This window comes from Simochromis diagramma, unplaced genomic scaffold (assembly GCF_900408965.1).
Source record: "Simochromis diagramma unplaced genomic scaffold, fSimDia1.1 OVJJ01000320.1, whole genome shotgun sequence".
Taxonomy (NCBI): Eukaryota; Metazoa; Chordata; class Actinopteri; order Cichliformes; family Cichlidae; genus Simochromis; species Simochromis diagramma.
In genome coordinates, this window is record NW_024386773.1 from 2,224,884 (window position 1) to 2,238,074 (window position 13,191).

Sequence of the window (13,191 nt, forward strand, 5' to 3'; positions counted from 1 at the left end):
CCTCAAGTGGCTTCTAGAGAAATTGCAGATGTTGCTACTTGTTCTTTACCAAGTGCATGATAAAAAAAAAAATGCCTGGCCTCTAATGTAAATGAGGACCTGATTGGTTTAGATAGTTCAGTTAGATCGCAGCATAATGAGAGTTAAGAGAAGCTGTATAGTACTAATTTAATTTTAGAGATTCTACACTGTACTGGTAGATTTTTGAATTACTTTAAAACTTTATGATTTGAGAAGGACAGCAACAAACTGATAACCATCTAACCTAAAAGAAATGTGAGATCTGTCTTTTAATTCCAAATGTTAGATATATAGTAAGAACACTGAAAAAAGTGGCTACTTTCAGCAGTAAGTCTTAGCATGACACTGCAGGCTATAATAGATTTCCTTTATACATATATTTCTGTTCCATATGGGGCTGCCTTATATTAGTTCTGGCAAATCTAATTTGAAATAGTTGAGTAATGGGGATGTCTAACCATGAACACAGCCTGTATGCCATTTTACTAAAGTATGGCGCTACTGGAGGCTGAATACAAGCTGAAACGACCAAGCCGATAACTTCATTTAAATCTGGAGCAGAACCAGAAGTAAGTTTCTTCGACTTCCTTGCGAACTGTACATCTTGATTACAGCCGCTGCCTGCACTTGTCTGCGTTCCAGGCAAGGCGCCATTCATCTGGAACGAGGCTAATGGCGACAGACAAACAGCCAAGAACACTGACAAATGTAAATGTAGATGTAGAGGCTGCTGCTAAATTGGCTCTTTAACTCAACATATTTGTACAGCTGACATGACAAACATTAAGTACACCTACCGATCACTGCTGCAGCTTCTCTGACACTGAAGAAGGAAACCAACAAAGTCAAAATGTCAGAACAGAAAGTCAGCTCGTCAGATGTCCTCATCATTTCCTTTATCGGGAGGTTGATTTTGTCTGATCCACTACACGATTTAACCATTATATTCATAAAAAAAAAAAAAAAAAAAAAAAAAAACCCACACACACACACACACACACACACACACACACACACACACACACACACACCTCCAATGAAAAAACAAAACAGCCACGAGGCCCCCTAGCTATACTCCAAATCGAAAAAGTAAAAGTCACTGTGGAAAATACAGAATTAACCATGCATGAACAAATCTGGTTCCTTTGCCAGTACTGATGGCTTACCAGTATGTATGCAAATCTGTGGCTTTAGTCTAACCTAAATCGAAAGAGGTCTTTTTTTAAAAGCTATTTGACTACTATCTGCTTTTTTCTATTAGTAAAATTAACTGCTTTTAATGACTCATTTGCACAAACACAAGTGGGAATCAAAGTTTCAAGCAAAGCCTTATACTAGGGCTGCACGATTTTGCATAAAATGAGAATCACGATTTTTTTTGCTTAGAATTGAGATCACGATTCTCTCACGATTTTCTTTTCCAATATAAATATTTATTGCACTTATTAACTGCACATCAACTTCGTAACAGTTGAGACTGAACATAAAAACAACAAATGTCTCACGTTTTGTTGTTGCCGCAAAATGTTGTACTGCTTGAAATTCCGTCTCCACCGTTGCTCGACACTGCGTGTATAGAGCAGGTAGTGCAACAATAGAAAAATAGTTGCGGGACGGCACTGTGTAGCGTTTGTCTAGGTTGTTGATCATTTTCCTAAATCCCTCGTTTTGCACAGTGTTGATGGGAGCCATATCTTTGGTCAGGTGATAAGTGATGGCCTCCGTAATTTCTTTGTGCCTGCGGAAGTTCGACGGGTATAGGGAAGCGCTGTATAAGGTTCCCGTTATTGATGTTTGGGTGGTTGACCGGGACGGATTTTCTCCAGTCACTTTCTCGTCATCCCTGACGTGCTCTCTGTTGTTTTTTCCCCTGCCAATTTTAGCATCACACGGCACAGCTTCTGTATCACGTGGTATAAGGCTCCGCCCTTGTCATTTGTTGAGCAGGAAGAGTGAGCGCTTGTTTTCATGCAGATTACGTCCCGGATCAAAATGCAGTACAATCGTCTGCATCGTTTTTTTTTTTTTTTTGTTTTTTTTTTAATCGTTGTCATTTGGAAATGAGATCGCACATAAGTATGAATTGAGATCGCGATTTTCTAACGATGAATCGTGCGGCCCTACCTTATACCCTGTCTGTTTCAAAGAAGGCCAAAACATGCCAACTGACATTTTTGCCCACTTTCCCATTGATAATAAAAATAATATATCATTAAAGAAATATCATTCCACAATTTTAATAAATACAATGTGAGAAAAACAATTATTCACAATTCATAACCCACTACAAAGCAATCACCTCACAACAAAAAACAGATTAATGGCCAACCAAGAGGAGAAAACCAACAAGTGTTTCCTGTCAGTGGACTTCTTACTGTTTAGCTGTAAGGACACACGTGCTGCATCTCTGAACTTTCTACATTTTATCCAACGGACATGAACATGAGAATACACACTTCTGATACAATACAGGAAGGACTTCTATCTAAAGACTGTGCCAATGTGCAGACTGTTTTTACAACTACAAAGATGGATGCTCCCTGCTACACACTATCCACACAGGTCACGCAGCTATTTCCACACAGTATGTCCTGTAGCATGTACTAGGCATGTTGTTGGCAACTCAATTATTTGTCCAATTGTCTGTGAAGGTTCTCAGTCATCCAGGTCATCGTAGTCAAAGGAGCTTGCAAAGAAGTCCAGACGCTTTTCTTTGTAAGCTCCTTTGCCTATTGGTCCAATTATTAAACGGCAGGAATTGAAAATGAGACCACTCAAGCAACAGTCAAACTTGAAAACTAGGTCGCCAATATAACTCACTGGTTTGAGCAGGTGACCCATATGCTGTAAGACTATTATAGGGCCTAAGTTTGAATCCACCAGGCCCTATGTTGTGTGTCTTCACCAAGGTGTATCTCTTCCATCCTTCCTGTCTTCTCTCCACAGTCCTATCACAATAAAGGCTAACCTCCACCCCAAAATTGAAAACTAAAATAAATGCTTAAGAGACATTTAACAAAATTTAAAAAAAAAAATAATAATAACATAATTTGACAATAAAATCATACGTTAAATGGCAGTGAATTGCCTATAGCTGCCTCCTGGCTCCTTTCTTTGGTCCAGTTTGTGGCAGCGCACGCCTCTCTTTGCCCTTGTTTACACAAGTAAGCTTCCCATGATGCAGGCAGAACAGTAGCTGCCTCTTTGAGGTAGCCTTATGCAACAAAATCAACAATTAGTCTTTGATTAAAACACTGTAAGGGCCCCTGTATGGGCTCAAATTGTGGTCATAAATATTTTGTACTTGTAAATCAGGATTTGTATGTGTAAAAAGAATTTGTGTGTGTAAAACAGATTTGTGTGTGGACTTACGTCCACACACAAATCTTTTACTTAATCTTTTACTTAAAAAATACGTGTGAAACTCTGCACTCAAGCTTCAAGTTACAAGTACGAATTTTGACCCTGTTATTCTTCCTTTCATCTGATTGGCCAATGTCATGTCAATCACAAATTTAACTATCCAATCAGAGAACAGGCTGCTGAGCTCTGTGGGTTTTTGCAGCAGCTCTACCTGTACTAGATGCACCTGCTCCTTGTCGTTTCTATCTCTGACTTTATGTCCTCTACAAGAGGCCCAAGCAAAGGTTTAAGACCACTTAAAAACGGCAAAAAAAAAAAATCTGATTTTGCATGGTTTAATCTTAACAAGGTTCCAAGTACAGCTTCAACATGCAACAAGAAGAAATGGGAGTGAGTTTTTTGACTATGCAATCTATTGAAAAACAACGCTTAAACTGAATCAGGCAGTTTCACACAGGGAGATGACAGGGAGATCTCCCCCCGTATGTCATCATTAGTTGTGTGTTCCAGAAAGACGTTTGATAACATCACACTGGATAATATAAAACCATAAAAACATTTTAAAACGTTTTGTTGTCTTTTTTACCACCACAAACAATTAACTATACCATTTACAACTGTCAGGATCCCATCTCTCACCCTTTACCTCTTTAGTGCAGTTCCATGAGGAGAAACATTCTAGAAAAATCCCCAAAAGACACCATCAACATCCTCAGCATATGTCAGCAGCTTGTGTTTCACTGCTGAATGGTTGTATCAGTGCAGTGTAGCATGACTAGGTTAAACGATGCTAAATAAAGGCTGGAGGCTGGTACTGCTGACACACAAACAGGAAAAGGTTTCCAGTAGTGTCCAGGTTTCTAAATGAGAGACGCTAGTTTAAGTGTAACAGATAATTAATCAATCCATATACAAAACTGTGTTCTCAATAGCAATCCCAGAAAAAAGGAGAAGGCAAGGATGAACAACGGTTCATGATATAATAATGATGCCACGAGGAGGCTCGGAAAGAACAGAGGAAGTAGATCCAGCTGTTTTGCAGTATCATGCAGTCCCATGGGAAGAACCCTCCCCTCCCCCCAAAAAAACCAAAACACATCTGTCATTGTCAAAAATCACAAACTACAACATGGAAGAAACACAAATACACACACAGCTGCTGCCAGGGTCCCCTAACACAACCAAACAGCTGCTGAGAAATACACACACACACACACACACACACACACACACACACACACACACACACACACACACACACACACACACACACACACACACACACACACACACACACACACACACACACACAATGGGCTGGGTATGACGTCAGAGAAATGTCAGCTTGCATCGGTCAAAACAACCACCAAGACCACACACACGTCTACCATATGGGCTCCTTTTTCACCACAAACTCAAGATGGTAGTGTCAACATGGCAACCAAAACTCAACATGTCAGTCTGTCAGCTGAGACGCCTGTCATGTCAAGTTCATGGTTAAACTTGTGGCATTGGTAAAAATTGGTTTCTCATACTCTGATGTTTGTGAACTAGTTCTGTGTAAAACATAGAGCAGAGGACTGAAATTTATGAAGCAGGTTTAGCAGGATTTGCGAAGTTACTTCAGGATTAACTTTTCAGGGTTACTTCTTAGCACCACAACAATAACTTATTTTGCATGTCCAAAATGCTCTGGAACACGTTGTGTTTTGAGATAAAAGATCAAATTGTGCAAAATCATCACAAAGTGATTCTCTGGAAAATAGCGTCACCATTCCTGGAAAATTCTGTGAGCCAGGTGCAGACAGTTAACAGGTATAAGTGTTGAACAGTGTTTAAAGGCTTTTAAGGGTATCCCACAAAAGTTGATTCTGTTCATCTGGACAATCTTTTAAGGGTAACTAGACATATCTTAAGTATAAATACCTAAAGGTTTTGGGGGGGTTGGTTTTGGAGGGAGTGCATCTAAATTATCTTTGGAAGAGCCAAAGACAGTATCAGGTTCAAAGAGTTAAAGTGTGTCTAAAATCCAGGGTATAATTCACATGATTTGTACTAAATGTTTAACTCTTTAGTTAAACTCATAGATTTAACTCTATGAGTTTAACTAAACTACTCATAACATCTATGAGTTAAACCTTTAATTTTATCCTCATATGAAGCATTTCACTCATCAGTGATTGGTCACTAATGAACATTCCAGGCTCCAGTTGCCTACCCACCCCACCTGAAATGTCAAATGACTTCTTCTTTACAGTTATTGGTGGTCGCTTCTCACTTGTTTTTGCATAAAGTTGCTAAATGTCATTGACCTTCTATGATCAATTCTAGTCACTTCCTGTGTGAATGCAGAGTTAGTTAAAATTATTTGCCTGGGTATGTCAAAAAATTTTGATAGCATTAAAAATCTATTAAAAATGTTTATTTTTATTATTGAGATATTAAAACTATCTTTATAAAAAGTTCACAAAAGAATGTACTAAACTTATCAGAATTTATTTTCATTAAGAATACAGACCCTATAGTTGGAATTCAATGCAACAAACAAATAGTCCATCTTTTATTACAAAGATTTGAATCTTTCTGCATCCATTTGCCTCCTCCCTCTTCTTATTTTCACTTTTATTTACTTTGATAATCTCCTCTTAGATGCTTACAGGGTTGAAAAAATTCATTTATTCTTTCAGATTCTTTTGGCAATGTTGCTTTGACTCTTCTCTCTGGCATCTTCTACAGGGCATCAGGTGACTGGAAGCCACCTTGTCAGCTTGTATTTTGGTCCAGAAATATTCATGGTGCCATTTAGAAATGTCATCTCCCCATCACCTTTTGCAGCTCGATATCATTATAGTCCCTCCTTCATTCTTTACTTTGCACTTCACCGAGGTGGTCCTGGTGAGGTTAGAACCAAACTATTGTATTCTGGTCTCATCAGACTAAAGATGTGCCCCCAGTACTCATCAGGCATCTTTTCATGTTTGTTACCAAAGTTTATTCATGCTGAAAAAGAAGGAATGGTTTATTTTCTTGGATGTTGTCCTTGTTCACGGGTAATTTCATATCCATATGCACGCAATTAGGCTCATCAGAAATCACAGGTGTAGTCCATTTTGTTCCAATTATCCTTAGTTATCTAATTAGTGTGTCAGTAATCACTTTTGTTGAACTAAGTTTCTACTCTGGAGCTTTTATATTCAGTATTTTAATGCAGCGCTCAAATTTCTTAAATTATTTTGTATTTTTATTTAAATGAAATTTAGGCCCGCACAGTTTAACTGGATGCAGACAAAACAAAATTGATACTGAAGGCAGACAACTGAGGTCAGAGAATGAATGCTTGTTTACTGCCTATTAAGAGACACCTGGGACTCCATTCAACATAGGGCTGTTCGATATAACGATATATATCGGATGATGATATAAAAACGTCTATCATTTCATTTTACGCTATCGTTTGTTTCGTGGTGTCGCAAAAATAAACTGTTTAAGGCAATATTTTTTCACCGTTTTGATGGTCACTGTAGTGGCTATATTAATTTCTTAAAGTTCTCTCTTTCTCTTATATTTAATATAACCACACTATAGACAGACAAGCGCCTGTTTTTATGCGTTGTGGTTAGCAACAATGACGGTAACACTATCGCATGTCCGCTTGTTTATGTACCACATAAACCTTTCACAATAAAGCTCAAGATCCTGTTGAGACTTTTCAAAATAAACTGAATCACGTGAAAGAGCAGATTATTTACGAATGAGAAGTAAAAAAGAGCCGCCAGGTGCTAAAAAATAAACCTTAGACTCAAACGTTAGAACAGGCTTTTCCCCGCAGCACGTCGTGTAATAAATATAAAGAAAACGGCGGACTTTACAACTTATGTCTAAAAATGTATCGTTTCATGCATCGGTTAAAACACTCGACTCCAGCTACATGACGTGCAGCTGGAAACACTTCTCGCAAGTCGAGCTGCCCGAGATTCACATAATTTACAGAAAATGTTACATTTTTGTGATTTATATTGTTATCGTGGACGATAGAATTCTTATATCGGGATATGAGATTTTGGTCATATCGAACAGCTCTAATTCAACATGAGACAATTTTTGTTTCCACAGAGAATAATTTGCATTATCATTTTTAATTTTATTCCACAAATAAGTAGTCACATGGAGTCACAGAGAACTGAGGGTTCAGAAAGTCATTGAACTAAAAAGCCATTCAGCTACAGCAAATTATGTTTCTAAGACAAATCTCAGAAGGCTGTAAAAGGAAGTTTCATTTTGATGTGTTATGAATTTTATGGCAGAAGGCTGGGTTATATGTTACAGCTGTACCACAAGATCAAAGATCTGTCACTCTCTCATTATGAAACTTTCTGCACATATTGAGCTGACATCCTGAAGTCAATGAAGCCTTTTTCTTGACTCTTTGTTGACTGGTCTTTTGTAATTATCTTAATTTGGACTGTACATTATATGAAAGGTCTGCATCTGGCATTGATGTTTGATTAAATTTAAACATCTCAAGAAAACCTAATGAGCCTGGATAGTGACTGGTGGTACACCAAATCTGTTTGGTGCCACAATTAATTACTATGTCATCAGTTGCTATTGATATTCATCATGATATAAACCAAATCAGTACTTCTGTTAAAGGTTAAAAGTGAGATGTGAACATACAATGGTTAATTTTGGTTTGTTTATTATTCATTTTCTGTCAGGAACTGAACATGACACATGTACGACATGTATTTCAATGAAGTAACATAAGCATCTATTATAAACTAAAACCTTAATTCTGACCATTTCAGATTTGGATCAGATGCCCAATTTGACCACACTTGATGTAAACAAGAATGAAAACAATGAAAACATTCCTGACTTGCATTGCAATTGCACACACCTGCTGCTATATATATATATTTTTAGTATTCTTTTAGCACTATTTATATTATTATATTACTATTTATTCTCTTATTGTTAGGGCTGTTTTTGTTTTTGTTGTGCATCTGCACCTTATTGTTGTCAATGCCTACGCATTTTTTTGGGACAGTGTGAAACGTAATTTCAATTCCTTTGTATGGCAAGTACATTTGAAGAAATTGACAAATAAAAGTATTCTATTCTATTCTATTCTATGTAACAGTGAAGTAAGACAGAAATGTTCAACTTTCTACACACAGCTGGGGAAGTGCGGTCTAATAGAAATGTTTAAGGCCATGGCGTTAGTAACTAGGGTTGTGCAATAGCATATAATTAGCAATAACACCTGTATAATTGTTTTTGTGATCTAGATGTTTAATATTGCGATATCATTGCTAAGGCAACAGGTTGCTTTTACATTCCTAGTGCACAATGATGACAAAAGATGAAACAAGGGCATGTCAGAGAGCGAGAGCAGTGCATGGATTTAGAAAAGGAGCTACTTTGACAACCTCCACCAAATCACTTACCCTGACTTAACAACCCAAGATGACAATAGTTTGGTTCTAAACAACTGTAAAACATTTCATCTGTACTGCCACTGTTCTGTGTTTATGACTCACTACATAAGCCATACAGACCATCGATCAGTCTTTCAGTTTGTATGGCTGCAGAGACCCATAGATTAAGTGCTGCGGGTGCGTCAACCTAACATGCTGTAGTTTTAACTCTCTTCCAGTCACATGAATAGTTCAACTTAGCGGTATTCTCATCATAATTAGACTTTCTTTGCTGTCTATCAAGCTATTGATGGAATGAGTTCTATCAAATTAATATTGAACATTTTTTATTGAAGAAAGTTATTTTTGACAATTATCATTTTAACACTCACTGCTACATTAAATCAAACTGAAACATAACATAAGCGTCCTGTTGAGGACTAACTCCCTGTGTCAAAGTGTAGATTATTTATTTTGAGTTGTTCTTTTTTTGCATTGTCATATTTTATGCATTATTTCTTAAATTTAAATACCTTAAGATTTTATGAATTCCTGGTCCTTTAAGAAGAAAGAAAGTGTACTTTATTGATCCCTGTGGGGAAATTCCTCTCTGCATTTAACCCATTCACTCAGTGAAGCAGTGGGCAGCCATTGGGCGCCCGGGGAGCAGTGTGTAGGGACGGTACCTTGCTCAGGGGTACCTCAGGGTAGCTGTTCAGGGGAATCGAACCCCCGACCTTCCGATCATGGGGCCACCACTCTACCTACTGAGCTATCCCTGCCCCTAAATCTATATTAAAATAATAATAATAATAATAATAATAATAATATCATACTGTCCAGCATCAGAATCTGGCTCAGAATCTGGCTCAGAATCTGTTTCTGTTTTTGATTGTTCAGAAAAGATAAACTGCTACTGGCCAGCATTGAAAAATGTAAATATTGAGACAAACACTTGGAATGTGTACACTGACTGTCCACCCATTACTATACTACCCACTACTGGAAAATTATTAACAAAAAGTTAGCTTTAGTCTGACAAGAGATTTACAGCATAGCAACAAAAAATATATATGACAAATACTGTAAATGGTAAAACTCACACAAAAAGAGGAGAAAACATCAAATAAATAAAACATTGAAAAATAAAAACACTGCTTATGAATCACTGACATTTGTGTGTCTGCACTTCCTCAGCCACCATCATTTCTTTATATTTTGCTACAAGGATGGGGAACATGTGCAATGATTTGTGCTCAGACATATACAAAAATACAGCATATAAGGCTAAAACAAAGTTTGCACATTTCTAACGAGCTTGAAAGTCAATATTTGGTATGTCCACCTTTATTCTTTATCACAGCCTGAACTTAGGCAAGATTCCTTGTTATTTCTTTAAGTAGTCTTCAGGAATAGTCCTCCAGGCATCTTGAAGGAAATTCAAAGCTCTTCTTTGGATGGTGGCTGCCTTTTGTTCTGTTCTCTGTCACACTACCTCAATAACATTGAGGTCTGGGCTCAGTGGAGACCAGTCCATGATTGATAGTGTTCCTTGGTGTGTTTTTATATCCAGGTATGCTTTTACTGCAATGGTGTGTGTGTTTGAGATCATTGTTATGCTAAAAAAAATTTTTTAAAAAATGAAACTGTTCCCAAACAAATGCTTTCCGGTTGGTGCTGCATGGTGTTTAAAAATTTCATGGTACTTTCCTGCATTTACAGTTATACCAGTTTTGACAAGATCTCCAAAATGCTTTAAGATACTTTATACAGCCACCCTTCCACTAAAGCCATTTCTGACATGGCTTCAGTGAACAGTAGCTGAATCAACTGAAGCGCCAGATGGAACTCTCAGGTCTTGTGTCAGGTCTTTGTAGGATTTTTTCTCCACGCCAAAATATAGTTATTTTTTCAGATTCCGATTGGGAAACTTTAATAATTCCAAAAAAGGGCATTTTTCTAGCTTACCCACACACTCAAACTCACACAACCTAGTCTTATAGTTTTGGGCCAATAGCGCTTCGAGAATCACCTTGTTGGTGCAAAAATACAATTTTATGTCTATCAAACTGTGTTATCTTTAGATATTTTCACAGATTTGACTAAATGAATGGGAGCAAATTATGTGTTATGCAACAGGCTGCCACTAACCACTTGTCTAAGGATATACTTGGTTGCTGGTTTTTTACCAAGCTGACAGTTTTGTGTAGACACAACACTGATTCATCCTTTGAGTTAGAAGCCTTTTTATGCTTGAATGATTCATAGGTCAATCTTAAGTTGCTGAAGAAACAAAAAAATATTCTGAAAATGATCAGGTACAAGGACTGAAAACGAGTGGGGGAAAAAAATCCAGAAAGCGAGCAGAACTATTATTGCTCAAGATCACTTCAAAAAATTTACAAGAAAGTCTGGCTCCTTGGAAGCCAAAATATAAAGAAATGAGGACACATTCAAACCTTTTGCACAGCACTGTTACATACCAGAAATGTAATGATCAGAAATTTATATTAAGACCTGGAAACCTCGTCAGTCATCACTGAGCTTAGCTGACTGATGCCTGAGAAGAGGCTGTTAGCTGCTGGTTATATAGAAATACATAGGAGCCACAGAAACCACCGCATCCTCTGCAGAAACGCCACAGAGCAGAAGTAAAGCGGATGAGTCGGTTTATTTACTAACACTGTCGCCATTTGTGGAGCAGCAGCATCGCACCCAGAAAAGCTACGATTAAACCCGGGCAAACCTTCATAAAATGCCAGGTAGCAATACCACCACCAACCCATCCCAGTATGCCACACTGGGCAGCCCATCTGACTCCATCAGCCTCCCTTAAAACCATATTTACCCCAGTCAAACTTTCAGGAACCCACCTCTTGTTGGAAATCTTGTGAGCGACACAGCCCCGTTTCCAGCGGTCAGAACCGGAGCTGATGTTACCTGCTATTGGCGTGGCTGTCTCCTACATATCCCGTTTGTAGAATCGGTACCATATTAGTTAGCGTTAGCTGTCAGATTGGACAGCTTCTTGACCTTAGCCTGACAACATGCTAGCTAGCTAAGTCAGCCAGACTCGTTTTCAAACGGCTTAGAGTTAAAATAAATCTTCCCGTTGTTTCATTTTCATGTCAGTGGTAAACCTCTCTTCTTCAACTAATGCTCCGAGTGTCGGACTCTGACGGTAAACACTGGTCTGACTCTGCCGTTTGAGCAGCGGTGCATGCTAACACTAGCGGCTAACATTACGCAGTCTCTCCGGTTAGAGAGGCACCGAGCTGTCACGATAGCTACTCACCTTCAGGAGCATCGAGTGGACGGGGAGCAGACTCCGCAGAGGTGTCGCTGGAGGTGCTTCAGAGACTGGAGAGGTTGATTAATATCGCTCTACTGTAGCCAAACTCTTTAACGGCGAAGAAAAACATCCAGGAGGAGGCTAACGTCAGCCTGTTTGGATTTTACGGTTCATCTGCGTGACAATGGCGGCTTAGTGCCATCTTCAGGTCACAACAGGAATTACAGTTTCTTACGACCCTACTCGCAAGCTGCAGCCTTTTTTTTCGTTTACCAGGATTGTTAACCAAAAATAAACTTAAAGCTTTATCTGGGGAAGAAACATGAGGAATAATCCTTTTATAACTGCTGCAAGCCAAACGTCACCACTAGTCTGAGGTTACATGAATTTTCAAATGGAGTGGCATACAGGAGGTGGGTTAGGGGGGCATATATGAATAGTTATTCAGAAATAAATCCAGTGCATTCGCGTTCTTACCTTACTTACTTAATATGCAAATCATATGCATTATATTATTTAATCATAAGTACATTTATTTATATTTTAATATTTGGGATTTTACTGGGGTGATCTTGAGAATCATGACAAATTATCTTTGTTTCCTGTTTTTTGTACTTTACATTTGTGTGTTATGTAACTATTATTTGAATATATTTGGTATACACAAGGTTATTAAAGACAACTTGTAAAAAACACATATTAATCAAGAAATCTCATTCAAGAAATAACTTAAACTTTAAAAAAAAAGAAGAAAAGAAATACGAATAGTGAGTTTACATGACTGCTTTACAGTTATGTAAACTGTTGTCTGAACCTTTCGAACGCCTCTGGCAACAACAACAAGAGCAACAACAACAATAACAGTACAATAATACCATATGACTTAAATTCATTAATGATTAATTAAGGTCATAAATACTGATATTATTTAAACATAAACACTTAAAGAACTAACTGACTGCAGATGCTACACTAACAGTGTTGATAAAACTGCAATTAAAGTGGATAAAAGAAGCTAAGATTTTGAAAAAAAAATCATGATATGGGGTGGTTATGATGAGATGATTATTCTTTGATGTGATGAATACTTTGTTT

The 13,191-nt window shown here is 37.8% G+C and overlaps 1 protein-coding gene across 2 annotated transcripts in view; it reads right to left on the minus strand.

Moving 5' to 3' along the window:
- Positions 1-12,311, minus strand: part of ip6k1 (inositol hexakisphosphate kinase 1) — a 37,408-nt gene extending 25,097 nt beyond the window's left edge. The window contains exon 1 of one of the 2 annotated variants that reach the window (XM_040003225.1): positions 12,100-12,311. The gene's annotated coding sequence lies outside the window, so the exon portion shown is untranslated. The other variant, XM_040003233.1, reaches the window with a different exon arrangement.
- Positions 12,312-13,191: the final 880 nt, after the last annotated feature.